Consider the following 27,401-nt stretch of genomic DNA (forward strand, 5'->3'; position numbering starts at 1 on the left):
TCAGTGGCAACAGCCTTCCAGGGTTTGGGCTTACGGCGTGCCTACTGCGATGCAACATTGGCATCCTGCCCAAGGTGGGGACCTGCCCTTTCCCCACGCTGCTGCTGAGAGCCCGCCCCACAGTAAATGCATTTTGAGGTAGGCTCCAGAAATCCCCTCAAAAGTCCCTGCTCTCCCACTGATCCCTGTACCCTGGCTGACGAACCACTGCAGAGCGGGGAGCGAGGAGCAAACGTGGATTTTTGGCAGTGGCATGGGAGCTGTATCCCCTGCTGTGCCCACCCCAAGAGCAGTGGTCCCTATGGCGTAGTTTGGGTCCCACTTCACACAGCTGCTCATTCAGCTGACTGGATTTTTAACTGAGAAAACGAGCATGTTACTGAGAAATGTGGTGGAACCTGTGCCATGGTGTTAGCAGCAGGCCTGGATAGTTAGAGAAAACAGGTTGGTGGAGCTAGAAGGAATTGAGTGATCATAATGTTCCCTCTGGATTTAAACCATACACACCATGAAATCTACGAATCTATGTATGGATTTTGACACTTTGGAAGTGAAAAACTGGCACATTTAGCCTGTCCCACTCACATGATGCACCTTTACGTAGTAGAAAAGTGTGAAGACCTTTTAAAAACTTTCTTCTTTCTCCCCTTTTACTCCAGGAGCTGTATAGTTAAGCCAAAGACAGCCTTGGGTCAAGTCCTGCCCTGGTTCTGTGCAGAAGTCCCAGCATATCCCAAAGACTCAGCACACTTTAAATATACGTCAAAAGTAGCATGTGCTGGCCAGGAGATATTTTACTAAGCGGTCCTTCAAATGAATGCAGTTTTAGTTGTTTTCCTCGGTTGTTTGAGGTCACTGTTCCTCCGCCCTTGTTAATAAAGATGTGATTAATGACTTCTGGCAAAGCTGCTGCCTGAAAGAGCCAATGCTTTAGGAAAAGCAAAACCAGTTTTCAGGTATTTTCTGTAAGGTTCGTCTCAGAAACACACAAATACATTTCAAAGCATTTACAAAACACACTGATGCCTCCTTCACCCCATCTCCACCCCCCTGCAGACACACATCGCCATTCATAACCTGCATAATTCTATTCCATCTACCTGGAAAAAAGCTCTCACCGTGCCTTCAGTTGGAAAGGTACCCCCTCTGCACAGGCACCAGCGCAGAGCAGTTGTCGCAGGGCTTCCTGGAGTGCCCGTGGTGCAGTAATGGCTTTGTGATTGCTCTCCCCAGACTGAACAGTACCCAAGAGCCCTGAGTGAGGCCCCAACATCCCCCTTTGAATAAATCACAGCTGTAGGAGAAAAGAAATAAAAAAAAAAAGAATTGAACTTGTTTCCTCTGAGAGTGCTGGGCTCATGAGCTGAAGCCTATTTCTGCAAGCAGGGAGGCTCAGAAATCCTGATAGTTAAAAGCAAGATGGCAGAAACTAAGTCTCACAGCTGGGCCCAGGGTGCTGCAGCAGGGATTTGAGGAAAAGTACCTAAAATCAGGGGTTTTATGAGGAGGGCAGTACCAAATGTAGCAATCTAAGCTGTGTTGCCTCTGCTGAGGACCCATTTCTCCTAGGCAGGTCCTATTTCTCACAAGGGTGAGAAATTTGAACCTGGTGATTTAAATCTTCACATTGATGGAGTTTAATCTGCACAATGAGAACCTGTGCTACTTTTGAGTGTGACACAAAGGATGTCTGAGAGAGGGCAACTCCTACCTGGGGATGGGGATAGGGGTAGGGATGAAAGTGCAAAAGGCCAACAATGATGCCTGAAGGCTCGTACGTGGGGTATCAAATCTGTACTGTGAACTAGCACCACAAGAAATAGGACCAAATCAGAGGTGGTAATGTCTTGAACCAGGAGTGTGCAATATCCCTGTGCCGCTATGATAAAGACCACATCAGCTCCTTAGTTGTCCACTCTGACCCTTGTCCTGCTGGAGCTGAGTTCTGAGGATGTGAGCCAATCTGCTTGAGGCAAGTCCAGCCTCAATGGCAGCTGGATGGAGAGCTGGGGATGGCTCTGACGTACCTCAGAGTGCCCCAGGGGGCTGCTTTTGCAAGGGGACAGTTGTGCAGCTTTGCATTAGAAAGGGTGAAATGCGTGCCATGAAATGTGCTGTGCCCCCAGCACAGTGCAGTGCTGGCAGTGCTTGGCAGAACCAGTGTTTTTCCAGCTGCAGGAAGCTGTGCTGGGGAGATCCAGTTAGGATGAGCCTATGACATTTTATAATCAAAGGGAAGAAAGGAGTGAGGGCTCCAAATTGAGCTTGTCTCCAAAGCTGAAGCAAATCCTTTGAATTAGGAGGACACTCAGGCTAAAGGCTTACAAAGAGATTCCTATTGCTGTGACTTTCTCCTGCAGGCACTGAAGTGGCTTAAAGCACTGCTGAACTCCAGACAAGCAGATGTGTCTGAGGGTGCTGGCCATTGGGTTTCTGGACTGGCCCAGTCCAAGCAGATGGTGAACTGGCAGCACTAACAATAAGATCCCAATCCATACGCTGAAGCTTCCCCAAAATTCCTGTGGGTGGCTCTAATTATAACCTGTGTCCTACCGCCTCTCCTTTCTGTGAGTAGGAAGGAGACAAACTTTCTTGTTACTCTAGCTACCTGCCCGTTACCAGGTCGAGATTGTTGGTGGGATAAGGGCCTTCCACTTGTTTGTAGTACTGATGTCCTACTTGGCAACACGTGCCTCATTCCTTCAACCCTACAAAGGGAAGAGCCCCAAGCAAAGCAGGTTTGCAGCTGGCTTAGCAACAAGGCTGCTTTGCATTCCTGTAAATTTCCAGGTTCAAGTGCAATTTGCTTCTCTTTGTTGCCAAGCCAAGTGGACATATAGCCCCTCTCATCTCACACTGCTGAGCCTTTGGGAAGGCTGATGGGACCTGAGAGAAGCAGTGTCTCTGAAGGCAGGCACAGGGCTGCAGCTTGGTAAGTGAATCAGCAATGCAGAGGAAGGCAACCAAGAGCTGCACCATTTGCCCACCTCCAGGCTTCCAAAGCAAAACAAAAGCTTGCCCTTGGGGTCTGAGGTGAAGAGGTAAGTACAGGTATAGATCTAAGTCCCCAGGGCTAGTCTGATTTATTTGGCAGACCAGACAGCCAATACTTTCAGTCTTAGATCTGGTGACTCTTTTCAGCATATGGCTTGTTCTCAGGTTCCCATTACTTTATTCCATGTATGGTTGGTGTTTCTTTATTGTTTTCCCCTGTATATGATTGACATGAGCAGGAAGGAAATGTGGAAACTATAGAAACTGTTCTCCGTTCTGAGGGAAGGTGCCTCATATTCTTCTGGACCTGACCCCATTGTTCACTGCTGCACCCGCAGGCACGTTCTCTGCTGTGCACTGGACCGACCAGGGCATCCTCACTCAGGTTTGGGCAATGGTCACCAAGCAAACACAAAGGGCTGGACCCATTCCCACTGGAATCTGCACCCTTCATTTGATCAGGGGAGGAATTGGGCCCCTAGTTATACTGTATAAATAGAAGGATTTGATTTGAGGCAGATGGATATCAAGTTGTTCTGAATTTTCCCCCTGATTTCATTAGTGAGGTGATTTGTGTTACAAGGAAAACTTGTTCTGAAGCTGTCGTTATTTACCTGAAACACATCTGTGCTTTGAAGTAGGCTCTGGAAACACAAGCAGAATGAAATTGCCCATAAAGCAGAGGTGGAGTGCCTTTTTCTGAGGTTTGAGACTGTTGGGTTCCCTCTACACTGGAATGCAAAATTAATGCCCTAAATTTAAACACTCACTAAGCTTTTTTTTTCTTTTTTTTTGCATTTGTGACTTGAGAATGAATTCAGTCGTAAAAAGAAATGCAACTGACACCGTTGGCATGCAAAGCAACCATTGTTTTTGCCAGGGGGTTTCACGTGCACGTGTGTATGTGTTTGTCTGTAAAACAGCTCAAGAGTCTTCATGGAAGACTCACATGGTGAAATGTTGGCTTTGGCTGCCCAGAAGTTACCATCCACTTGTGGTCCTCAGTCCCCTTATGGATCACCCATTCCTGCCCAGAAGGACTAACTCAGCTGTATCCATTTACAAAGACTTAACATCATACAAGACCACTGCAGCCCCAAACCACTAAATGAAATAATTTAACAACTAACTTTTTTGGGCTGGTAACTTGTGTGAGCTCAGACACAGCGTGCAGATTTGTGCATTCACCTTGTTTTGCTGCCCTGCTTTCTTCCCAAATGAATGGTGTGATAAAAGTAGCAGCAACAGCTTAGTGCACAGAGCCTAAAAAAAGGTGTTTGTTTCCATTGCAGTGCTTAGCTCATTGTTCCTGCTACTCGTCCTGTTGACTGCCTGATCAGGAAGACTGTGTTCTCAGCAGCCAGGACCTCCTGCCTGCTCCCCGCTGCTCTGTCACCAGGTTCCTAAATTAACACTTTTTATCTCCAACGCTCTCTTCTCCTTTTTTATTGAAAGAGGTAGTTTTTTACTTCTCTCACAGGGATGTGGTGGAAACCTGTAAAACCTTTGAAAGCTGCTTACAATTCCTCAGATGGCAACAGTGAAACACACACTGGTACAATTGGCAGGAGATATAAGGTTGCTGACTTGCCAGCTCTCATGAATCTGGCTTTCCCCCTACATCTTCTGGCCACTGGAGAGTTAAACAAAATTCCCTCGTATGCTGTACTTGAATGAAAATGCCAGCAACTCTGGTATGATAATATTTATATCTGAATCATTTCAGACAGTCCTGGGATGAATGAGGTCTCACAGAGATGGAGGTTTGCTTTCTACTTCACTATTTTTCCCTGGTGCTGCTTTTTTTTTTCGCAGAGAAGGGAAATGCAGGAGCCCCTCCGGACTCTGGGTGCTGCCAGCTCTCCAGGCAGGGTCCTTGCCTACCTCTCCTGCCTCCTGCAGTTTGGGGACGTGAACTCGTATTGAAGGGCAAGAGATACAAGTCTCCAAGCTTGACTTCTATGCTGTGTGGCTTCCTGAGAGCAAGCATTGAATGACACTCCCTGGTTTTGGTTGTTTGTGTTTTTTTTTTTAAATTTGCCCGCCAGATCTGGAACTGAAACCATCAATTCATTTCACTGACAATCTCATTCTCAACTCAAGTCAGCAATAGCTGCCTCAGCTAGCACCAGGCTTCTACCCACTGAATCAGCTCCTATGGGAATGAAGATTTGTGTGTTGCGATGTGAGAGAGGTTTTTTTATTCAGAAAACAATGTAAGAAGCTTCCCTAGACACTCACTTCACATCTTTATGTCCTTCTTGGAGACACATTAATTAAGCCTCCTGTCATCTGCTGAGGTGGAACAGGGGAGGGGTGACAGTGGCAAATGTGGGGAAGATCCACCTGAACAGGAGATTTCCCATCCTGAGCCACATCAGCTGATCAGCAAATGACTCCCACTGTTGCCAGCTATGCATGCCATTTTGAGATCTACTTCTCACATCAGGGAAGTAGATCATGTTACTGTCCATTTCCATAACCCCATGTCACATTGGCTGTGTTGAGAGCGCTGGAAAAGGACGGGGATCACAGGATGATGGCCGTGGGAAGCAGCTCTGTTGCATGTTCATCTTGCTGTGCTGTGTCAAACAGGGATGGTGCTGCCCCGAGCTCCAGAAACCCAAACTCTCAGTATCTGTTCTCGTATCTTTCAGAGCTGAACCAAAGTCCACTGAGATCAATGGAGTTTTCACACTGGTGACCATGAGTTTTGGATTCAGTTTCCTGAGATGAAAGTGCTAGGAACAGGCAGGAAATTATCCACTAGGAAATCTGTTTCAATCATCCATTTTTATGGCAGATGCTTTGGAAATGATTATGTGCATGTAAAGAAATACAACCTTCTGAATTTATTCAGGCTAATTCTGAGTGAACCCAAAGCTCTTTTATACTGTTTGGGCTGTGTAAAGAGTCTTAATGCACACAGAAATTAATTTACAAGCCATTTAATTCCCCTTTGTTCTGCCAGAACCATAGAAATCAGAAAAGCCTGGGGTTTTGTATTTATGTGTTGGTCAAGAGTGTGTTTTTCTTTAACTGCAGCAGTTAGAGTGATAAAGTGGGCATTAGAGTGATAGGCAGACAGAGTGATTCCCTAAGGTGGATGTGGTGATGGCTTTGTTCAAGTATAATTTATCCCATTCTTCATAAAGTAATAAGCCCCACACATATAAACACCTTTATAGCATTACGATTCCAAGCACAGTAGGGAAGTTTCCTCCTTTCCCACACACAGACACAGGATTACAAAAATGCTGAGGTCCAAATCAGCAAACATCTCTTTGCTCCATACTGTGAGATAAGTTCATAAGAAAGTAGTGGGACAGAAAATTCCACTTTTGACAAAAATCTCATTTTCAACGGCCTTAACAAACTTTTCTTACCTTCTATTTGCTGGAATTTCTTGTTATTTGCCACACACCTTTAAAGATTTCCAACTGACATCAGTGGGCTTGAGTCTACCTTCAGCTACCTCAGAGGGTTATTGTACAAAGAGTTTTCTCATCCCCACCACCAACTCAAGCCCTGGAAGGGCCAAGCAACTTAGACAAAAATGAGTTGCTGCGTGTAGGTTGATCTCAGCCACTCTAAAGCTCACTTGATCACATACCTGCAAAACCCTTGAAAATGGCAGTTCTGATGGATCTTCCTTTTCTTTTTACAAGGATCTCCCCACTGATATTTGTTTCAGTTTTGGGCCAAATTTTTTCTCTCCCTGATTTAAAATTAAAACCTCTTGGCATAAGAAATCTTTATACTTTTCTCTGAAAGCACTAAACCTAGGTGGGTTCTGGATAAATCACAGTACCAGAGACAGCCATGATTTTGCTTATCTCTTCCTTGGAGGGTAGAGTTGAAGGGGAGCTGTTGAAGTTGTCTTTGGCTACTCCATGCTGGAGATCCCCTAGGTTTGAGTAAAAAGCCAGAGTTTAGGGCTGTCTATACAGAAGGACAATAAAAAGTTCATCCATGAGATCTCCACATCATCTGTAAGCAGCTGCACGCTCAGCACTGGGCTTAGGCAACTTCCAGCACCTTTACAAGGACGGTGAAACACCAGGTGCCTCAGCCAGGACTAAGCAAGGCTGCGTGAAAAGCAAAGGGAGACTACAGTTTTGTCCAAACAGAAGGAGAGCTCTGTTTCATCTTCCCACAGCCCTCACGGTTTCATCGCCTATGTGGCTGTTTCAGAACAGCCTCCCCAACCCATCTGAAAGGGCAGTTAAAATGTTACTTTTGTTCCCCACTGCAGCATCTCCAGGCTTAGGACAGTGCCAAGCCCATTCCTGCCAAAAGGCCTCTGTATTACCGGCACGTGGACTGGTCACCAAAATCATTCTCCCTTTGTTCCCTTAGCCTGAACATGCATTTATGGTTAGCTTCAACCGGGAGATATCTAGTACGTGGTTAAGGTTAGGTGCCTGCTCCAGTTCCCAATCAATAAAGAGATATTCACCATGTGAACCATGGTGCTACTCAGTCAAAACAACTCAAAATAAAAGTGCCATCTACTAACAGTGAGAAGGATTTATTTGGTATAACTTACTTGGCAAATAATCCTGCACTTATACATTTCAGAAAACCATGACCTATTTCTGGATGACTTATCACACCCACCTGTGGCAAAATTCCTCCAATAAATCAGTTGTGGTGAATGATTTCGATGTTTATATTATTATTATTATTATTACCTGCTTTGGCTATCTTAAATGTTCTGAGACAAGATGAAAGTACTGAAACTTCTAATGCCTCCCTGCAGAGTCACAATTGTAGGAGTGAAAAAGAGCAGAATGGATCAGTTTTTAGTGAAATGCATGGTTTATGTAAAGCATCTGATTCAAAAGCTATTTTCTATGTAGCCTTTTCTTGTGGACTGAAATAGTAGGCTGCATTCAAACTAGACTTTGAGCTCAGTGAAAAGGAAACACTGATGAAAATCACGACTCGAACACCCTTGCATCATATAATTCTATTTGTTTTATTGGTGAGATTCAACCTAGGCCCGACTCCACGACTGTAGGAGGAAACTCGGCGTAGGGCAGAAGGCCAGCCTCAGGCTTAGGCAATGGCTGGGCAGCAGTCAAACCCATGGGGTGGAATTTGGACCAGACCAAAATCCAGGGGTACTTTGCCATCAGCTTCTGCAGGCCCAGATTTCACCTTAATGACCATTTCAAGGGCATCTCTGCAGAAAGGAATATCTTTCTGTTCTTGAAACAGGCATCTGTTGTAGAGTTCGAATTGTCCCAAGGACAGCCCCTCTTTCACCTTTGCATCCAGCCCAAGTGACAGAGAGCAGACACACACCAGGTGCTGGGCAAAATCCATGCCACACTTCTCTGCATGTGGATGGTGGGGTTCCCCTGTGTTCAGACACCTAGGCACAATTCATCATGTCTTTCCTGGCTGCCCCAAGGGTTTGTGTATCATTTGCGTGACTCTTGGGTCTTGATATCTCTGCAGCAATTGCAACTTCTGAAAAACATTTCAATCATTCCTGCCTGGGAGGCTTTTGGTTAACAGGTCATCATCATTTGGGAGAAATGCTACAAGACAAACTCTACGTGCAGTGAGTGTGCACACGTGCTTGTGTCCACAGAGCTGTGGTGGCACAAGCAGATATCTCTGCAGAAATCACTGTCGCCCTCTCATCTCTACAATCTCTAAATAGCTTCCCATTTTCAATATATGAAAAAAAAATATTTATAGGTATTGGGGAAGTGGTGACATGACCTCAACCTAAAATACCTTGCAGCAGAAAAGAGTTGTGTTGTGAGTGCTGGACAAACCCCGTGATTTGGTCCAGATCTGTTCCTCACGTGAGCAGTGTCACGGTAGTGGAGGTGCTCAGTTCAAGGGAAGGCTGTCACCACACCACGCTGTGGAACAGTGCTGGTGAGATATTGCCCCTTAGGAGAGGATCCTGGCACTGAGCAGTCACAGCAAAAAGATACCTCTCTAAGGAGGCTGAAGCCAACACCTGAGAAGCAACCCAATGGTCATAAAAGATGCTCAGCCTGCAATGCCTGATGAAATATGGATCAGTGTAATTGTTTTTTACGTTGGTGAAGTATATAAAAAAGGAACAGAGAGACTCTAAGTATTGTATTACCACTGCACCCTTCAATGGCTACAGCTAACAGCTTATTTTTATTTCCATGCTGACAGCGCCAGCCCAGTTGATTTATTTTCTGTGCTGTCTTAAATATCAGAGGAGATATGCATATCCAAGAATCCGAGGCACGGGATACAGCAGATGAGCTCGATGCATGCTTAACCAAAGCCTTCTCTTGATTCACTTTGACATACCTGAGTGTTTGCTAGGTGAAGCTCTTCAGAGCATCTCTGAACCTGCACCACCAAGGGTCTTTGCATGTGGCAACAGTGATTTGCTGCCGTGGCTCAAATAAGCCACAATTGCACTGATTGTTTCCTACTCCCTTTTCTTGAACTTTTTTGTCGTATACTTAAAAAATATTGCTCCCAGTTAAGAAATGTCTGTGATTAGCAGATTTAGATAGAAGATTGGTTTTCTATTACTTGCCTTGTGGCGCTGAGTTTTTGTTTTTGTGGGTTTTTTTCCCTTTTAATTTTTTATTTATTTTTTTATTTTTATTTTAAGAAAGCTGAGATTCGCATGTATTCACCTGCCTTCAGCATCTGGGTCTTAAAACACAGGACCAAATATGGCTTGAAGTGGAAACAATGAATGATCAGCTTTTTTCACATGAGTAGTCTCTTTGAAGGCTAAGTGTCTATACTCATGAGCAGAGTTACATGTATATATGAGAGCTTGCAGAACCAGAACATGAACAAGGTATAAAACTTAACTTACTCTAGAAATACAAACCTTCTATAAACTTTTTGTTTCATAGTTGGGGGAAGTACCCTTTTTCCTAAACTAAACAGACTTCTAATCTTTTTTTCCTTTCCTTTGTAAAAATACCTGCTTTGATACAGAAGTCTTGTAAGCCTTACTGTTGAAAGTCTTTCATTAAATGTTTCAGTAAATATTAAGTAAGCTTAAGGCAATAACAGAAGTTTACGACTTTTTAAAAGAACTTGTTCTTTTTCCTCCCACATTATGCTGGGTTGTTTTTTTTTAAAAAAAAAAAAGTCACAAAACCTACATCTTGATCTGCTCCAGTCTAAAGGTTTCTATTTATAGTTTTTGGTTATGAATGTTTTTTCCTATGAAAAGGTCAGACCTCGCACATATACAATGGTGGAAAGCCCTGCTTATTAAAAAGCAGGCAGATGGATTTGTTAAAAAGAAGTCATTTCATAATGCAGCTGCTTTGAAAGGCTGCTTTAGCAGAAACATCCTCATGCTGCTTTATGAGAAAAACAGGTAAAGGAGTTCTGTTTTGCAGCTAAGTCATTTTTCCTTTCCAAGCCTCCATCCTCACACACGTGGCATGTTCTTTACCCCTATTTACATGCTTTGTCCCACACCCCCGCCACCCACCCACTCACACTCCCTTGCCCTATTTTTCCCACTCTTGCTGCCCTGAAAAGGCTGAAGGAGGTAATGCTGCCCCATCTCAGTGTATCCTGCACAGACAAGTCACCCCCAGACTGCTACCCAGGGCTCATTCAGCATCAGACACACTCAGCTTCTCCTTCTCAAAGCACTCTTGGTCAGCACTGAAGTTTGGGGTAGCCTGGGAGGTGTGTCCCGGCCCAGGGGCTGGGGTCTGCAGGCCAGGACCACACCTGGCTGAGGCAACTCCTGCTCAGGGTGACCTGGGAAGAGTTGGGAAGAGTCAGCGTTGACTGGCAGATGTCCTTCACCAGCACCCAGAGGAGCTGCACTGCCTAGCACAGGGCATTGCTTCAGAGCATGGGATCAGGGGTTTCAGACCTTGACAACAGGGTAACAGCAACCTGCAGCCTCCCACGTGATGACAACCAGCAGAGACCTCTCTCATTTGATGATGAAAAAAAAGAGAGGTCTTGGCTGCTTTGTTCTAGCCCTGAGTGAGGAGCTTTGATTAGCTGAACGAAAACCACTTCATCCCAAAAGCTTTTCTCTCCCTCCTTCCTCTCTGAAGCATCCTGAGCACTCTACACACCTGCAGCACCCTGGGGTGATGGAAACAGCACACATAGCCCCACATTTCCTAAAAATCTGTGTTACTAAGGAAGACCTCTCCCAGGTTTTATGAAATCATAACCAAAATCCCCAAGTCCTTTAAATTACACTTTGAAAATAGCCACTTCTCTCTAATTCCTGGTTACTTTGTACAAAAATGGCCCCCAAGCTCTGACCAGTCTCTTCTGCTTTGAAGGAGGGAATGGGGTCACTACTGAATGCATAAGGTGTCCTCCAGCCTCCAAGGGCACATTCCTGTCAGGGTTTAATTTCCAGGAGAGCATTGTGATATGTTCACTCCGAAGGGCTTTGTCTGCACCAGCTCCTGCTCAGCAGCATCCCCAAACAAGTTGTCCCAGGGTTTTAAACTCAAGGACCCACCTGTCCAGGAAATAATTTGCCCTATTAGTGATTCCACCACTACTGCTATGTACCATGTCACTCTTGTGAGGAAAAATGAGGATGGATTCACTGAACACCCTCTCTCTCCCCAGAGTGGGCTTGGCTCAGCATCTCTGGGATTATTAATCAGCTTCTTCTGATACCATGAAAAAATGTTCTGGGTGCCTCCTCCACAGTGCCTTCCCACGGGGTGCCAGTCTTGCTCCTGTCTCACTTGCTCCATGTGAAGTGACAGAAGTGGGAGGATGGCCAGGGCTTCCCCCACAGGCACAACCTGCTCCAGGGAGGCAATAGGTCTGATCGGCGCAAGTCAGCACCACTGCCCTCCCTGAGGATGTTGACGTGGGTGGGCAGCTCCTTCCACCCTTCACATCTGCTTCTGGATCCATCACCACTCCACACACAAGGTTTAGATGGTCCCATGTATATGCAAGCAGAGCTAAGCAAGCCTTCTGGTGGAATGACATCTCACCTGAGCTTTCAGAAGCAAAACCAGACAGTGCCAGTCAAGTTATTGATGGAGAGATATGGCAGCTTCCACTTACCTGCAGCACAGTATGAATATCAGCAGTTTCACACATGCCAGTTTGCCACCTGCTTGCACCAACAACGTGAAAACACAAATCTGCTGTAGCAATGAAACTCAGGATTTAGAGCTTAGCTGGTGTGTAGATATTTTGCCACAGGTTAATCTCACCCATTTTGAAATCTAATCCAACCTCTGATGGGATCCCTTAACAATCATCAGTACAGCTGGAAGGATGGCACTGGAGATGGGCAGAATGTGTAGGAAGGTAGATCTAGCCCAAGAATCAAAGTGAGTCTGGAATTTGGAAACATGGAATGCAATACTAGCCCTCATGACAGATCATGTAGGTGTAATGTTTATGTCTTTATCTGCAGTGAAATCAATAAAAAGGTTTAGTAAGACAAGAGTGGAAAACCAAGAAGAAACAGTCTTTACAGGTGACCTTTATGTGCTGTTCTCTTGACTGTTTCAGAGACGAGCTTCTGATAGCAATTCAACCCAGTGCAACCTGGTTTTTGCTCACCTCACATGTCCTGTCCCACTCCCAACTCCCAGGCTTCTGCAGAAGCATTAATCACTATAGCCTTTGCAAAACAGAGTATCTAATTGCACCACAGGGCCTGATGCATGAGCAAGGGGATACATCAATTTACAAACCACTGTTCCTCTAAGCTTCAGTGTCTGTATGTGCACTGGGCTGTGAGTTACTCTGGTAAGAAAATGCATGTTACAGCTTTATAAAGTACAGGGCACATTAGTCAACATGGCTGTTAAAACTAATATTGCAGTCGTGGGGGTAGATGTTAAAATGCTCATATCTTTTATGGTAACCATATTAATCCAAGAGAAAATCAATTTGTGATCAACCTATTGACTGCCAAGACTGCAATTGTCAAGATTTCCCTCTCTGCAGCACCACATAGGAGATAGTTGTGCAGCCCAGCTCTGCTGTGCCTGGCAAACTTTCCCTTGTTCTGAGCATCCCTGGGACCTGATCCCCACCTCATGTCTCTCAGCATCATCCACATTACCCTGAACTGGTATCCTCATAACTCTCTGAGAATTAAGATGCTGTGACCGACTGGGATGCTGGGGAAAAGCACCCAAGTCTGTTGGAGAAAGGATCGTGCTCCTGCAAGGCTGGGAGAGGCCAGGAGGTGTTCAGTGCCACACACCTGTCTGTCCACCTGTGAGTCTGCAAACCAAGGGAAAGTGAAATAGCTCTGCCCACACCGCTGTCATCGCAGGGGGCTGGGGAGTGGGGAGGGCTTAGTAATACCGAGAACAAAGAAGTCTGCCTTAGTCAGATATTTTTAATGATCTCTCCCCACACAGGGCAGGAAGTGAAACCGAGGTCCCAGTCAAACCCCTCACCCGCGCTCCCCCTTGTCAGGTCCCACTGTGCCGGTGCGTGGCAGGGGGTGAGACATTGTGCTTTCAGTCAGCATGGATGGGGTGCTGTGATCTGGGCCCTCACACTGACACCCATCACCCTCCCCAGCCCTGTACAGCCCTGTCTGCCCCCTGCCACCCGTGCTGCCCATGATGGGGATGCCCAGGCAGGGCTGGGCTACGGGAGGAGGACCAAGACTAGATTTTTGACCTGCTGTCATATAATCCAGGATGATCTCTTTCTGACCCTATTTCCAGCCCAAATGGGACCTGCAGGGCCTGGTAAAGCCCCCATTGACCACATGTCCCAATCCTCAAGGGACTGTGTGGACAAGCTGGTCCCTGGCAATTACTCCTTTGGAATCTGTGGCAGCACTGATTCTATTGCTGCCATACTGAAGTCTGGCCTCCCTTTGGTGTTCTCCTACTGACTGAATAGCATGTGGTCGGCAGATTAGATGGGCTCCATCTGACCCCTGTGTGAATGCAGTCCTTTGTGAAGCAGAATGCAGGTGCTGTGTGATGTTGCACAGCAAGGACACCAAGTAGCTCAAAGCAGACACTGAAAGGAAAGGAGGGTGAAAAGCAGGAAACGTTTGCTGCCTGCCGAGGCTCCCAGGTGGCAGAGCAGTCCCAGTGCTTGAGCTTTTACCAGCAGAGCTTCAGATCAACTGTCTCCTTGGGAAACAACCACTGGGACAAAGCAGAGACTTGGTCCAGCCCCATTCTGTGATTCAGCTTCAGGTGCTGAGGGTGGGCATCCCAAAAGTGTCATAAAGAGGTGGTGGTTTGGCCACCTTGGGGGCTCTGCAGGAAAGGTTCCTGCAAGAATCTTAAAAGTAGTGGCATCTCTCCATGGCAAAGCCCAGCTTTCAGGATCTAGATGAGGCAAAGAGAAAGATTTGAAGACAATTTTTCTTTGAGAGGCTGTGAGTGAAGACTATGGGATAGATCCTGACCTCGAATTCCCAGGAAGATCCTTGAAAAGTGAAATCACTTGAATGTAAATGGGCTAAGGAGGATATTACATTGCAAGCTCTTCACCAGATGCTTCTTGATGCCTGTTCCCATGGCATTTATAGGAAGGGAATATCTTCACTTCCTATCTCTGTGCTGGACCTCAAACAGATGTTCCCAGCCTCCCAGGTGAGCCCCTGAGGGATGCTACAGCCACATTGGCTTCAGGAAGCCACAGCAAATTTTTCAGTGCTACTGTGCCTGGCAGCTTTGGGTGGTCAGGGTACATTTCTGCTGTGTACAAAGTGGCTGGGCAGAAGAGTCAGCTGGCAAACAGATTAGGATCTTGGGTCCATTCCCTCTAACAAGGACAGCTCAAGGGAAGTGACCGAACAGTGGCATGGTCCTCCCCTCCCATTAGCCTCGTCTGCAGGGCTCAGTCAAAGGTCTTTTTATTACTGTTCTCTGCTCCAATTAAAACATCCTACAGATTGTGCTTGGCAGACTCTCAACGGCATCCAGAACTAAAGCCAGTTAATGGGATACAATCAGCTAGGTTCAGGGCTTGAAGTAAGCCAGAGGGGTAGGGAGCGTTTGCCAGCTGCAGAGTGCCAAGTCCTATGGTCTGCCCATTTTAATTCTGGCTGTTAATTGCTTTCCAGAAGCACCCACAGGTCCCAAGTGACAATCAGAAGCCAGTGGCCAAAAATGCACATGCCCAGAGCAACAGGAAACCCAGCTTCAGAGAGCTGCATGGCCCCCTTGCACCTGGGGTGTTCCCATGGACCAGAAAAGGGCAGCAGGGGCACAGTGGTGCCCTGTGCCAGTGGATTGTTGTCAAACCACCACAGTGGCCTTGAGTACAAAGTGTTCCCCGCCAACTGAGCATTGCTTATTGTTATCTAAGGCCTGCTGGGCATCTTGCACACTCTGATGGGATTGCTTGGGCTGACTGGGAATTCAGTCCTTGCAGGAGCTGTTGGAGATACATCAGCTATTTTCCGATGATCACCACATCTCTGATGTCTGCAGAGAGCGGTGCTTTGCAGAAGAATTTCCACCAGCAGCAAAGCAACCAAGTAGCATTTCTCTGGGGTGCAAAGGAGGAATTAGAAACAAACAAAAGACGTAGTTGCCTCATACACTAAGAAACAGTGTCTGAAGTGATGGAAAGAGATCTCTGTCCATGAGTCTCTGCATGACAATTGAAGCCTAATAATACCCAGAAAAGAGATATCTTAGTACCCCTATGGAAGGGGAGAAGGAAAAGAGTCACAGCCCAATTCCCACATTATTTGGCTTGTGGGGAAAGCATCTAGCACAGGGTCTGATGACCCCTTTGTCAGGTCCCAGGCAGGACCATGACCCTTTTGATAAATTTAGTCCTGCCTAGGGAGATGGAGGTGAGCTGCGACACTGAGCTGTAACATATGAGCATTGCTGTGGGAGAAGGAGAGATGAGGTGAGCAGGGGATGCCCTGATAAACTCTTTGGTCCTCATAGATGAGCACAGGCTTGCAACAATGCAAGGGTTGGACAGCAAAAGAAACAAGCAGATTTGAATCAAGAAATGACCGGTCTGATTTCTTCACACAAGCTGAAAGGAATACAAGGCGTGAACCAGCCCCTGATGAAAATAACAAGTGATTCACACCACTTTGGAGGCTGTAGGACCCAGCAATTTTCTTTCCAGATCAGCTATAATGGCAAGTGAATTTGATTTTTACAACTCATTCACTTTCAATGACCTATGACTGTCATTAATGACTGAGCTAAGGACACAACTTTTAGATAGAAAAGTTTTATGTTGACAAGGGGGTCTTTGTAGTTGCTTCCTCTTGTTTGTTTTGGTTTTCTTTTCATTTCCAAACATATACATTTTCCTTATTGTTTCTGACACCTGTCAGCAAAAAGCACAGCCTTGTGGATCTCCTGCCATTCCTGACCAATGTGCAGGGAAACAACTCTGCATGCTGTGTGGGAACTGTGCCAGCAATTCCAAAGATCAAGAAGGGAAACAAATAATGCAAATAAATCATAATGCAAATAAATCATAGGTACAATGGAAGACTATAGGGATTGGTGGCCTTAACCTCACCTAGACCAACAAGAATCAAAGGTTAATGCAGGTGTCACTTGAAAGCTAATTTTCTATTGATTTGCAAGTAGGTCCCTGACCTACTGACCTTTGTGATACAGGAAACGGGAAATCCCTTGGAGCAGCATATGTGCAGGCAAGTGTGTTATTTACTTTGGTAGTCCCTTTAGTATTTATAGGCCCAGGCAGGACCAATAGAGATAACCTAAGGAATGTGGTAGCCCTTGTAAAGATTTCTGTCTCACACTTAAATATTTGGGCAGCAAAATAGCAACCTTGATCATAATTTGACAGAAGAAAACCACAAGGGTGCTGCCTGATTTCTACATCCTCTTACAGGCAATAAAAAACACCCATAAATAATTTCCATGCAATGCCTCAGGAGCTCCTTGCAAGGGTCAGTTCAAGACTCGCTGGACATGATTCATGTTGTACAGAGGTGTAAATCCATACAGTTCTGCAGAGCTGTTCCTGGGGTGCATGGTGGGAGGGGTTGGATGAACTGGATTCAAGAGTACACATCAGCATGGTGTTGCTGGTGAGAGCCATGGTTTGGGTTGGTCTGGTGAAGCACCTCCAGAGGCTCAGCTCTGAGCACCAGTCCCTGGCTAGACAGGTTCTTGAGTTTGGAGCCAGGAAACAACAGCAAATCTTCTGTGGCTTGGCCATAGATTGGAAACTGTGTAGTTAGAAAATTTCCTCCTGTTTCTTCAGTAGGAAATTTGGGATTTTTTAATGAAAAACTGAAAACCTCAAAAGGCTTAGCACAGAGAGATGGCTGCAGCACTCCCTGAGGATTTTAATTACATCTTGCTCTCCCTCTACTTGAGCTGCTGTCGATGGCCTATGATTCACAGCTGATGGGAGAAGAGATAGAGTGCACAGGGAGCTTGCCTCTCTCCTGGGAAGCATGAAAGGGCGTAGGGCTTGCAACCTGAGAGTCAGCAGCAGATTTCCCAACTCATAAAGATTTACATTTACAAATAAGAAGTGAATGTTTTCAGTGGAAGGATAATGAGAAAAGTGTTGGAGAAACAAGGAACACACCATTTTTGACCACATGCAACAGAAATGCCAGGGTCACCTGCACATCCTAAGCTCACCTCTCTTTTCTTCTTGCAATTAAGTGTGTCAGAGTCTACCACACTTTTCAGAGCTATCTTCAGCAGCCCCCCTGCTCCCATCCCTGGTGCTTCAATGCTGCCCTGGGTACTCCCTGTGCTTGTCCAGTCTGTCTCCTTTCCATGCAAAGGAAGGGGTCACTATCCAGGAACTGGATCTGGGGTTGTATAAGGCAAAGAGCAAAGGAGATGGGACTTCTCCTCCACAGAGTTTCATAGCAGCTGGGATGTGCCAAAGCCTGCAGAGCTGTTGCTGTCATTCCCCAGCTCCCCTGGGTACTGCTGAGAGCAAGACTCAGAGGTGGAGATGCTGCAGAGCCTCCATGGCCTGCTAGGAAACATCTGGATCAGGGCTCAATGGGTCTGCCAGCTCCAGGAGCATCCAGTTCTCATCCTCCCACAGAAAGACTCTCAGATGTTTCTTTTCAGCTCCACTACCCACACCCCATCCCAGCCCAGTTCTCATTCCTGGTTCCTCTCCTTTTCCTTCCCTCTCCCAGGACCTTGATCTCCCTGCCAAGCTGGGTCTCCTCCAACAGTCTACTGGCTGTCATCTTCTGCCCCACACGGCCTTCTGCCAGTAATGCATCCAGACTGCCTCAAAATTTGGGACACAGAACCTGGCAGTCGCACCTTGACCCACCCAAGCTGGGAGTCTGTCACAGCCTGGGGACCCAGCCCAGGTGTGACTCAAGCTGCTCACTACCTGCCATGGCTTCCAGTCAGGCAGGTCATTATATACCCTGTGTTCTGGGCTGGCTTCCCAGGAGACCCAATTTCACACAAGGATTTTGGGGACGGTCTTGGCACGTCCTGGTGCTGGTTACAGCTTAAATCCATCCAGGTATTTCCTTACCTACTGGGAAAGCCAAAAGTGGCAAACTGGTGTTCCTGACTCCCTCTTGCAATGCACCACTTTATTCCCACCATCTGCTCCATTGATCAGGTATTGCTTTGATATTGCTCTTGGTAGAAACCAGGCCACAGATCAGGCACCTTCATGCTCTCTTGCATGGCAATGCTGTCATTCCAAAGATGCCAACCCATGTTTATGATGCTGGAAGAAGTTAATGCTCCCAGGGTACATCTGGCTCCCCAGGGGAGCAGAAAAGACAAGTATTCAGTAGCTGTGTGGCCCAGCAAATAATTTTTGGTGTGTCAAAACCAAAAACCATCCAGGGATGTGGGTTATGGAGCAGCCCACCTGCCTGCCACTGCTGCCTGCTGGCAAAAGAACCAGCTCTAAACAGTCTGTGAGCCACAGGTAGCTCACAAGCCACAAATTGCCCAGCCCTTGAGGTGTTACACCATCTGCAAGCCCAAAATGCTACACCAATAGATTTGGGGAGCCAGGGTACCTGAAAGAAAGCTGTTGTGTGAAAGCTCTGCTCCCCAATAGCTTCCTTGCTCCTCCTTGTATGGGAAGGAACCTTTCTCTCCTTGTTCAACAGATGCTACGATTTGCTCCTTTTTCCCATCTGTAGGTTGTGAGAGAAATTTCTCAGTCCTTGGTCATTTCAGTGTCCCCTGGGGCAGCAGAGGTGGCTGAGGGATGAAAAAATACAAAATCCCTGCATGGGGCTGAGTCAGCATCCTCCAAGGACCACCGCCGGGCTGTATCGCTATCTGCATCCCTGTGGCAGGATTCCCCTGCCTTCTGCCAAGAAACATGAGAGAGGTATGAATTTGATTTTACAGTGGAAGAAACCAATCACAGGAAGGTTTAATCATACTCTTCCAGAGCTACCCAGCCCTTTTGGAGGATCACAGTGAATCCAGGTGTGATCTGGGCTGGACACTGCTGAGCTTTTCTCCCCAAGATGTGCAGCACCTGATCCATTTGCAGCTGCTGTTCTTTGGTTGGAAATGGTATTTACTCACTGAAAAAATCTCTAGGCAAAGGTATTTTTGAATTAGGAGAAAGAACAAGAAACTCTACAGAATAAACAAGTTTAAGCAAAGCTGTCACCACAGGCGACTCTTCTTTAACTCTGTTGCCCACAGCTGGTCAGTGCCACTGCAGAGCGTGGCACAGCTAAAGCTGATGATTGAAAGTGCAAAAATACATTGTTAAGGCAGTGATTATTCTCACCAGCAAACTTGCAGATCTGCTACAACCGAACTCTGCTCAGCTCTGCAGGGGAAGGCACTGGCTGCTCTCAAAATGTGGTCTCTACTGATATTCACAGGGACAGTTTTCACAACCTTCATTCTGTAACACTGTCAACTTTTCATGGATACAGTGGGCACTTGTGTCAGCTCCTCTGCAAAGGACAAATAAGGTCTCAAGTGCAAAACCAGGGCATCTTTTAATAGGCCAGGACGGCAGCAGATGGTAGGAGAAGGTAGGAGAAAATTCACAACATAGCCCTTCTCATGAGAAACCCTTCTAAAAAAAAATTAGATTGCAGCCTTTGACCCCTTTTACATGCACAAACCCAGGTTGCAAAGCAGAGGGATGCTGCTGGGTAGTGTTAGAGGTCGGTGGCTGCTCCTCCCTACACAAACTCCCCCAGATGCTGCTGAGGAATGGAGCGGCAGTTGGTTATTATTTTTAGCCCCCCATTCACGTGGTCCGAGGATCAGATGCACATTCCCAGATGCTCATTCCACAAATGCCGAGATCTCTCCAACCCTCACCGCGCGGATGCACAGAGCTGGCATGGCACATCACAGTGCTGGGGGTAACAGCAGGGGCTGGAGGTTCAGCTCCCCCCATCCCACAGACCCACACGTACACGTGCATGTACACGCCATCTGCTTCGCTCAGGAAGCCTCCAGTGAAAGAGGCTTTCTAGGAAACTTGAATAAATGAGCGGGAGGAAGTCAAACTGAATCAATCCATCTGGGCACACACACTGACGAACAGCTCGCGTCCCCCGAGGACACAGACTTGCTGGGAAGGTGAAGGGCCATGTTTCAAGGGGAGAAATCAGGCAGAGACAGGGAGAGTAGGAGGCAGGGGCTGCCTGTGGGGGGAGCAGGGTGTTAAAAGGGGGATGCAGGAGAACGGGAGCTGGAGCAGGCAATGAGGGTGAGCCAAGCAGCTGCAGTCCCTCGGCCAGGCACTGCTGGGGTGGGTACCACTTCCATTCCTCAAAGGAGAAGGCAGTCCAGGAGGGTGCAAAGAAAGAAGAGAGAAAAACAAACTCTTAAAGAAGAGAAGTAAAACAAGTGAAAAACAGATTCTCAGCTCTGTCCTGACCTCTGCAGAAGCTGGAGGGGGACTCTGACATATCTGAGGTGTGGGGAACAAACTGCATGTGCAGAGCATCCTCAGGACATGCATGGTCAGTCTAACCCTGTAGAAATATGTGTGAGCTCCCTTACCCATGCCCACTCAGCTCTGAATGGGCTGCCTGGCATCTGAAATGTCAAATGAAAGTCTGAAGCCCTCACCTTCCACCCAGGGAACATTTCCGGGCAGGGAAAAGAGACGTCCGGGGTAACCCTCATCCAGGGAAGTTCTGCTGGGAGGTGGTGTGGTATGGAAGTTGAATGACACCAGGCCTGCCCAACTATGGGAGATAAAACGTGATCCAGCAGCTGCAACCTCAAGCCAGACAAATGCATATTAGGCATAAGATGTGTTTCTCTCAGGAGGCTTAATTAACCGCTGGTACAGCTTTGGAGGGCTGTGACGGATTCTCCATTACTGGCAAGGGTCCCATTTGCATCTGGAGGTGTCTCTGAGCGCTCTGCTCTTGTTCAAGCGCAGATATTGATCTAGCAGCAGAACTGTCAGGGGAACAGCCCGAAGTCTGGGCTCCCCAGACCATCAGCAGTAGTGGAGCATTCTTGATGGTGTCAGTTTTGGCACCAGTGGAGATTTGGGCTGGCACCAAAACTGAGAAGAGACAAAGACTGGCAGATAAAACCCAGGATACTGAAACACCTCTGATCTCAGTGGTGGATTTCAAGTGACCTTGAAACCCGTGATAAGGTGCAATGACCATAAGGACATGAACATCTCTGCTCCATGGGGGCTGTTCCCATGAAGTTATTGCTCATTTGCTCATGGCAGCACTGCAGTGGGCAAGCCACATCTTGAATGTCCAAGGCCAAAGGTGGGCATGGCTTTGCCTGCTCTGCAGGCTGTGAGCAGTCTCCAAATCATCCCACTCTTCTCTTCCCTTACTCAGGGTGCTTGCACAGCTGTATGGCTGGGAGAGGCTCAGGGTGGGGTTGTGGGCTCAGAAGGACTTTTGCAAGCCACTGGGGTTGCCCCCAGCTTGGGTGCTTGAAGAAAACTGCTTACCTTGCTTAATGAAAAATTGTGTTTTCTTGCAAGGCTTCTATCCCTTAGAACAGTTTCTGGTAGTTAGCTATGGAGTGAGTCACTTTTCTTTGTGCCTCAGTTTCCAAACTGGCTGAGAGGCTGTCTGTTCATCTTGATTCAGTCATAGCGCTCCTGAGGGAGGAGGAGAAGTTGAAGCAAACCTGGAGCCCACAGCTTCCAGGGGCAAAGCCTCACAGCTCTTGATATCACACTTCTTACCAGCACAGTCATCTTGAGAGGGTTGTTGTGATACCCCAAGAGGCTTCTAGCCCACGGACACTCAGCAACTGCGACCGCAGCGTGGCACTACATGCTGTGCATCTCCCTCAAGTTCTGCTTCTTCATGGCATGTCCGAGGCATCCCGACTTCCAGGGTTGGCTGGAGCAATCCCCTTTGGGGCAGGATCCCAGGAGCAGCGTGGTTACTCCAGCAGCTCGGTGTAGCCAGCCTTGGAGGGAAAAGGGAAGAAGGGGAAAAAAGGACTTTTCCAGGTTCACAGCAAACCAGAGCATCTCTGGTGAGCAGGCAAATCTTTCCCGGATGCAGCAGGATCTCTGCATGTATAAGTGGTCTCTGTAATAACCCTCATCAGGGCATGGCATTCTTCCCATAACTAAAATTTGACATACTCAGACTAGTAAGCAGAGGAAATATTTACTGCTTTTATTAATAACCTGAAGAGACCTGTGCCTTCTGTTCTTTAGCCATAAACTGCCAACCCCATATGGAGAAGATTTTCTAATGATCCTTCAATTTTCCACAATCCTCTATTGAAATATACAGAATCATTTCCCATTTCTGCTGAAGGTCAGTAATTTCTGAATTACTGCAGAGTCCTGATGGTGAGCTCTTGGTGTCTGCAGGTCAGGAGAACTCTCCTCTGCCAGAAAGTACAAAATGCAGATCAGGCCTTTCTGGCTACCTAGTCTCCTGCACAGCAAAGAAGAACTACAAATCCTGTGAAATAATCTTAGGAAAAAAATCTGGTTGCTGTTCCAGCCCTTAGAAAACATTTTCCTGTATCCACTGCTGCACTTTAAACTCCAAGCAGCTAAAGCAGGACCTGCTTTCCCAGATGACCATTGAATTTATTTCCTCTTTGTTTGTTATTGTGTCTGGGATCCTTCTCTTTGTAAAATCTGTGTGCCCATAGACAAACACACAAACACAGACACATACACAGAGATCTCCTGCCCATGGCAGATCCCATCACTGTTCTAAGGAGAAGTGTGGTCAATGACTGTTAGATTAGCCTGGGGCTGGCCCACCTGGGCTCCATCCCAGGCCTGCAGGTTGCATCTCTGTGATGTGCTGTGCCTCAGCTCCTTTGACTTGAACAGAGGAGGGATGATTCGGATCTCCTTCGCAAGGTGCTTTCAGATCTAGAGACAAGAAGAGCTGCGCTATGGTATCAGAGCCTCCCGATCCCATCATTATTTTGCATTACTTTGATGCCCTTGAAATCAAAATATCACACTGTGATTTCATTAGTTTTCAGAGAGGATATCAGCAATCTTTCTCAAGTGTGTGCATGCGTCAGGTGAGGGGCTGAGGGTGGTGGAAGTTACCTGAGATGAGTATTAATGACTAACAGCTCAAAGCTCCAACACTAGCGGTGAGAACATCTAAATCTAGATTGAGGCACTTAATTAAACCTTTGATAAACTTCCTTCAGCACATGGGCATAATTCTCTCTTGCTTTTTGAAACCATGAATTAAAAAAAAAATGTTGTCCTCTCACACTGAGGAGCATGTTACTTCTACTTTACTTCAGCATGAGTTGGTATTCAGAGAGCAAGAGTATTCAGTGTTCAGCTCCCTCATTTCATCACCCAGGGCAGCAAAATTGAAGAGCAGAAACTGATGTTTCTTTGTATCGAAGTCTTGATGCAGACAGTGTCTTTGCAGGACCAGGGTAGTCAACTGGCCATTTTTGGCTAGCTGTTTCAAGGAGACGAGTCAGCTTTGCATTAGGATTAGAACTCCCCCCAGCTCTGATCAAGAATGTCTGGATGCATAGGATGGAGGTCCCTGCTGCCAGTCAAAGTGGACCCCAGCCCAGCAACGACCCCTGTTACTCAGTATTTTACCAGTGACTTTTGTAACCAATATATAAACCTTCATTTGGCCCAGCCCAGGCAGGTGGCCCTCTAGTCTTCCTGTTGCCATGGCCCTGGCTCAGATAACACACAGAAATAATAATATTAAAAATCCCTAGCATCATTAAGCTGCTATAATAATTAATTTTTAGTACTTAGCCCTACCTCTTACTCTTTCAAGAAACACAATAGCATTCCCTGACTGTGTTCATTCACCCTGCTTCTCCTTGGAGAAAAATCTATATCACATGCCCTGTTATAGAGGGAATGAATGATAACACGTCCATGGTCATCCATGCATTTCAGTGCACCAGATGGGAATATGGTATTATGTTTTAAACAGTTTTCTGTCCTTGAGTGGTAGTCACAGTGTTCCCTGATTCACAAGGAGCTGGAAAACTGCCAGAACAGCCGCAAGCCTGCAACTAGGTCTTGCAAGTTTGGGCAGATTAGTCCAAAACACTCCTCGGAGATCTAACCATGCTTTCAGTGATTTCTCTGGTGTTTTTTTTTTATTGCACCAGAAGTGAGACATGTTATTCTGGCTCTGTGGAGGGACATCTGTGATGTCTAGGCTGTGCTTGGAGCTTCAGGACGCTGAACCTCCCCAGAGATAGGCAGCAGAGCTGGTTGAATGCTTCTGGTCACATAGCCAGGCAAAAGCAGAGCTGGGTCCATAGGACATGGTCCTGCTCCCTGGTGCCGTGCTCACAACAGTCTGAAACACATGTCTAGGACACAGCACAGCAAGTTTTTAGTGTGTCCTCAGAGGAGCAACTTACTGCAAAACAGTGCTGCCTTCAGGAGCCTTATCTTTTCTTAAAGGTCAAAGTATGCCCAATACCTCAGTATCTTAAGACTTCAGCACTCTCATGAAGGTAAATTGAAAGCAATTGTCCTTTCCAGTAAAACAAACCCTGAAGAACTGGGTTCTCTTTTCCCTTCTTCCCAGTCCCTTTTTAGGTGTAAACTGGGCATGCTCCGAATTTAGGCTGGGGCAAGTGGAACTGGACCCAAATTCTTTTCTTTGCACCAGGGGAATGGTTGGGCAAACGGAGCTGGATTAAACTGGAATAGCACCTGCTCACTGACAAAGCCCTTACACCACCCTTGGCTCAGAGATGTCAGCAGTGCCTCGCGTGCTTTGATGTTCATCTCCCAGGAGACCAAAGCCTCCAGAGACCTGTAGGTCAGAATCTGGGGAGTCAGGCAGGATGTGGGGGTGGCCACAGGATGGTCAATGCTCATTTGCCACCCACAGCACATCCTCTGGCTGCACCATGGTGTCCATCACAGACACCCCATCCTGCCCCCCTCCCCCACCAAGAGATATTTTGAGGGCCTGTTTTGATCTCCTTTGCATGTCAGTTATGCTATTTCTGAGCATTTTTATTTTTATTGTTTTCCGGTGGTGAGCTTGTTGTCTTACACTCTCGCCTTGATCTTTTCCACTTCCTCTCGCTTTCATGCCTCTTTCTTTCCCCGACAGGCTGATGGGTTGGGTGGTTTTGTCACAGCTAGTGGATGAGCTGTGTCCATCCCACGTTGGCCACCCCCAGTGGAGACTCCTCAGGGTGGTGGGAGTGCAGAGTCAGCCCCAGGGGTGTCCGTGTGGGTGCCATCACCCTCCTGCCTAGCTGGGTGTCTCACCTGTTCCCAGCCACCGCCAGCCAGTCGCTGTCATGTGGAGAAAGAAGTGTTGACTCATTAATTCTCACAATGTAGGTTATGGTTAGGCAGATGAGTAAAACACCTTCCAAATGGTGCAGCACCACAGAAAGGAAGGGTTTGCCCTTTAATCACTCGATTCCAGAAATGGTAAAACAAGCCAGGTGCTGGTGAGAGGGGCCATTGGGCGACCACGTCAGCTCCCTGCTGAGGAAACCCAGCTCCCACCTGGGAAGCTTAACTTTTGTTTAGTTTGGTTACTCAAAACAGACATTCTTCATCCAAAAATGGGGAGGGGGTTAAGGGGGAGAGAGCTAAGGGGAACAGCGGTATTTGGCAGCTGAGAAGGAGAGAGAAAGAGAAGGGTGACTCTAAACTTTTTTTCAGCAAAACCTTCCTTTCTGCACCATCTATTTTTTGTTTCTGTTCAAAGTACGATTTTCCTCCACAAATCTTCAACAAGATGCTTTTTAAAAAACCTATTTTTTTAAATACCAAAGACCCTGGATCTAAGCAGGTATTGATGCCAGATCCGTTGTAATCTTAGCCTACATTCAACACTTGTGGAAGAAATGCACAACCATGAATCATCACAGTGATGCTTTAGCAGAGTTTTATTGAAGCAATTCCTGTGGTGAGATACAGGACAGAGACTGATACGCTGACAGGATCAGCATGCACATTTCCACAGAGAAGGGGTAAAAAGCCAAGTGAAAAACTCAAGTGGTGTGAGTTCGGGACACAAACTCACGGCCAGCTGAAGACCAGCAAGCAAGCTGTGACTCAGGTAAGTACTGCACACCTGTGGCACAGGCAACTTGGATGAGTGCTACTGAAAGCCTGTGGATTCAGTGCAGCAGAGAGAGTTGCAATAAACAGTGAATCATTTATCGTTAGTATTGTATCATCAGGTGGTTAGTGAGGGTTTTCTCTCCAGCTAGGTTCTTGTCTTCCCGTGGAACAGCTGGGATCAGCTGTTTGGGGAGGTGAACGAGTGGCATGCGTGCCTTGAGTATCTGAGTCAGGCTGTTCAGCCTTAGGCTCCTCTGAATAGCCAGCAGCTCCCTGCAGAAGGACAGCATCAGCACTGCCCTTGCTTGCTCTTCTTCACAATCCTACTAGCACAGTGCCCCATCTTTCTTCTTCCTCCTTCCTCTTGCTTCCTTCCAGTCTTACACTTAGTGGGTCTGATCCCACACTGCTCTAACTCACTGTAGGACTACCAAAATGAATGGTGTCAGGCAGAATCCTCTATGGCATGTGCTGGGCTGCCCATGAGCCCTTGGTTCTAGCCAAACACAGGGCAGATGGTTAGTTAATAGGTGGCAAGTCCCCAGTCACTTCAGTTAGGGTCAGCAGTCCAAAGGGTCAATTGGGAATCAGCTGTTTATCTTTCCCAAGGCTTTGTTTCTCATTTATAGCTGCAGGGGAAAGCAAGGATACCTGCACCAGGAAAAATCCATGGTAAAAGCACTGAAACAACCCATGGTGCTCAGACGCAGTGATAATGGCAATCAGAAAAGTGCTGAAGTTAGATAGCAAGAGGGAAGGGGGGTTTGGATTTACTCAGATGTAGTTTGGACAGTCCAACCAACTATCTCTTTCTTCCCTCCTCTTCAACCCCAAATTGGTCTTTAAAGAGAAACAGCTTTCTGGGGACTTCTCCTATACTCATTACCTGGGGCAGCCTCAACCTGAGGTAGCTCTTCAGAGTTCATGAGGCTTGAAGCCATATGCCAGGAAGAGCCCATAACAATCTTTTA

The 27,401-nt window shown here is 46.8% G+C and overlaps 1 long non-coding RNA gene across 1 annotated transcript in view; it reads right to left on the reverse strand.

Moving 5' to 3' along the window:
• Positions 1-7,066: 7,066 nt before the first annotated feature.
• LOC135419608 (uncharacterized) overlaps positions 7,067-27,401 on the reverse strand; it is a 51,612-nt gene continuing 31,277 nt past the window's right edge. The window contains exons 2-4 of the long non-coding RNA XR_010433054.1: positions 22,090-22,319; positions 21,850-22,002; positions 7,067-19,855 (exon numbers count right to left, since the gene is read on the reverse strand). This is a non-coding gene — a long non-coding RNA (uncharacterized LOC135419608). The remainder of the gene's footprint in view (positions 19,856-21,849; positions 22,003-22,089; positions 22,320-27,401) is intronic.

The sequence above is a fragment of the Pseudopipra pipra genome, chromosome 10, assembly GCF_036250125.1.
Source record: "Pseudopipra pipra isolate bDixPip1 chromosome 10, bDixPip1.hap1, whole genome shotgun sequence".
NCBI lineage: Eukaryota > Metazoa > Chordata > Aves > Passeriformes > Pipridae > Pseudopipra > Pseudopipra pipra.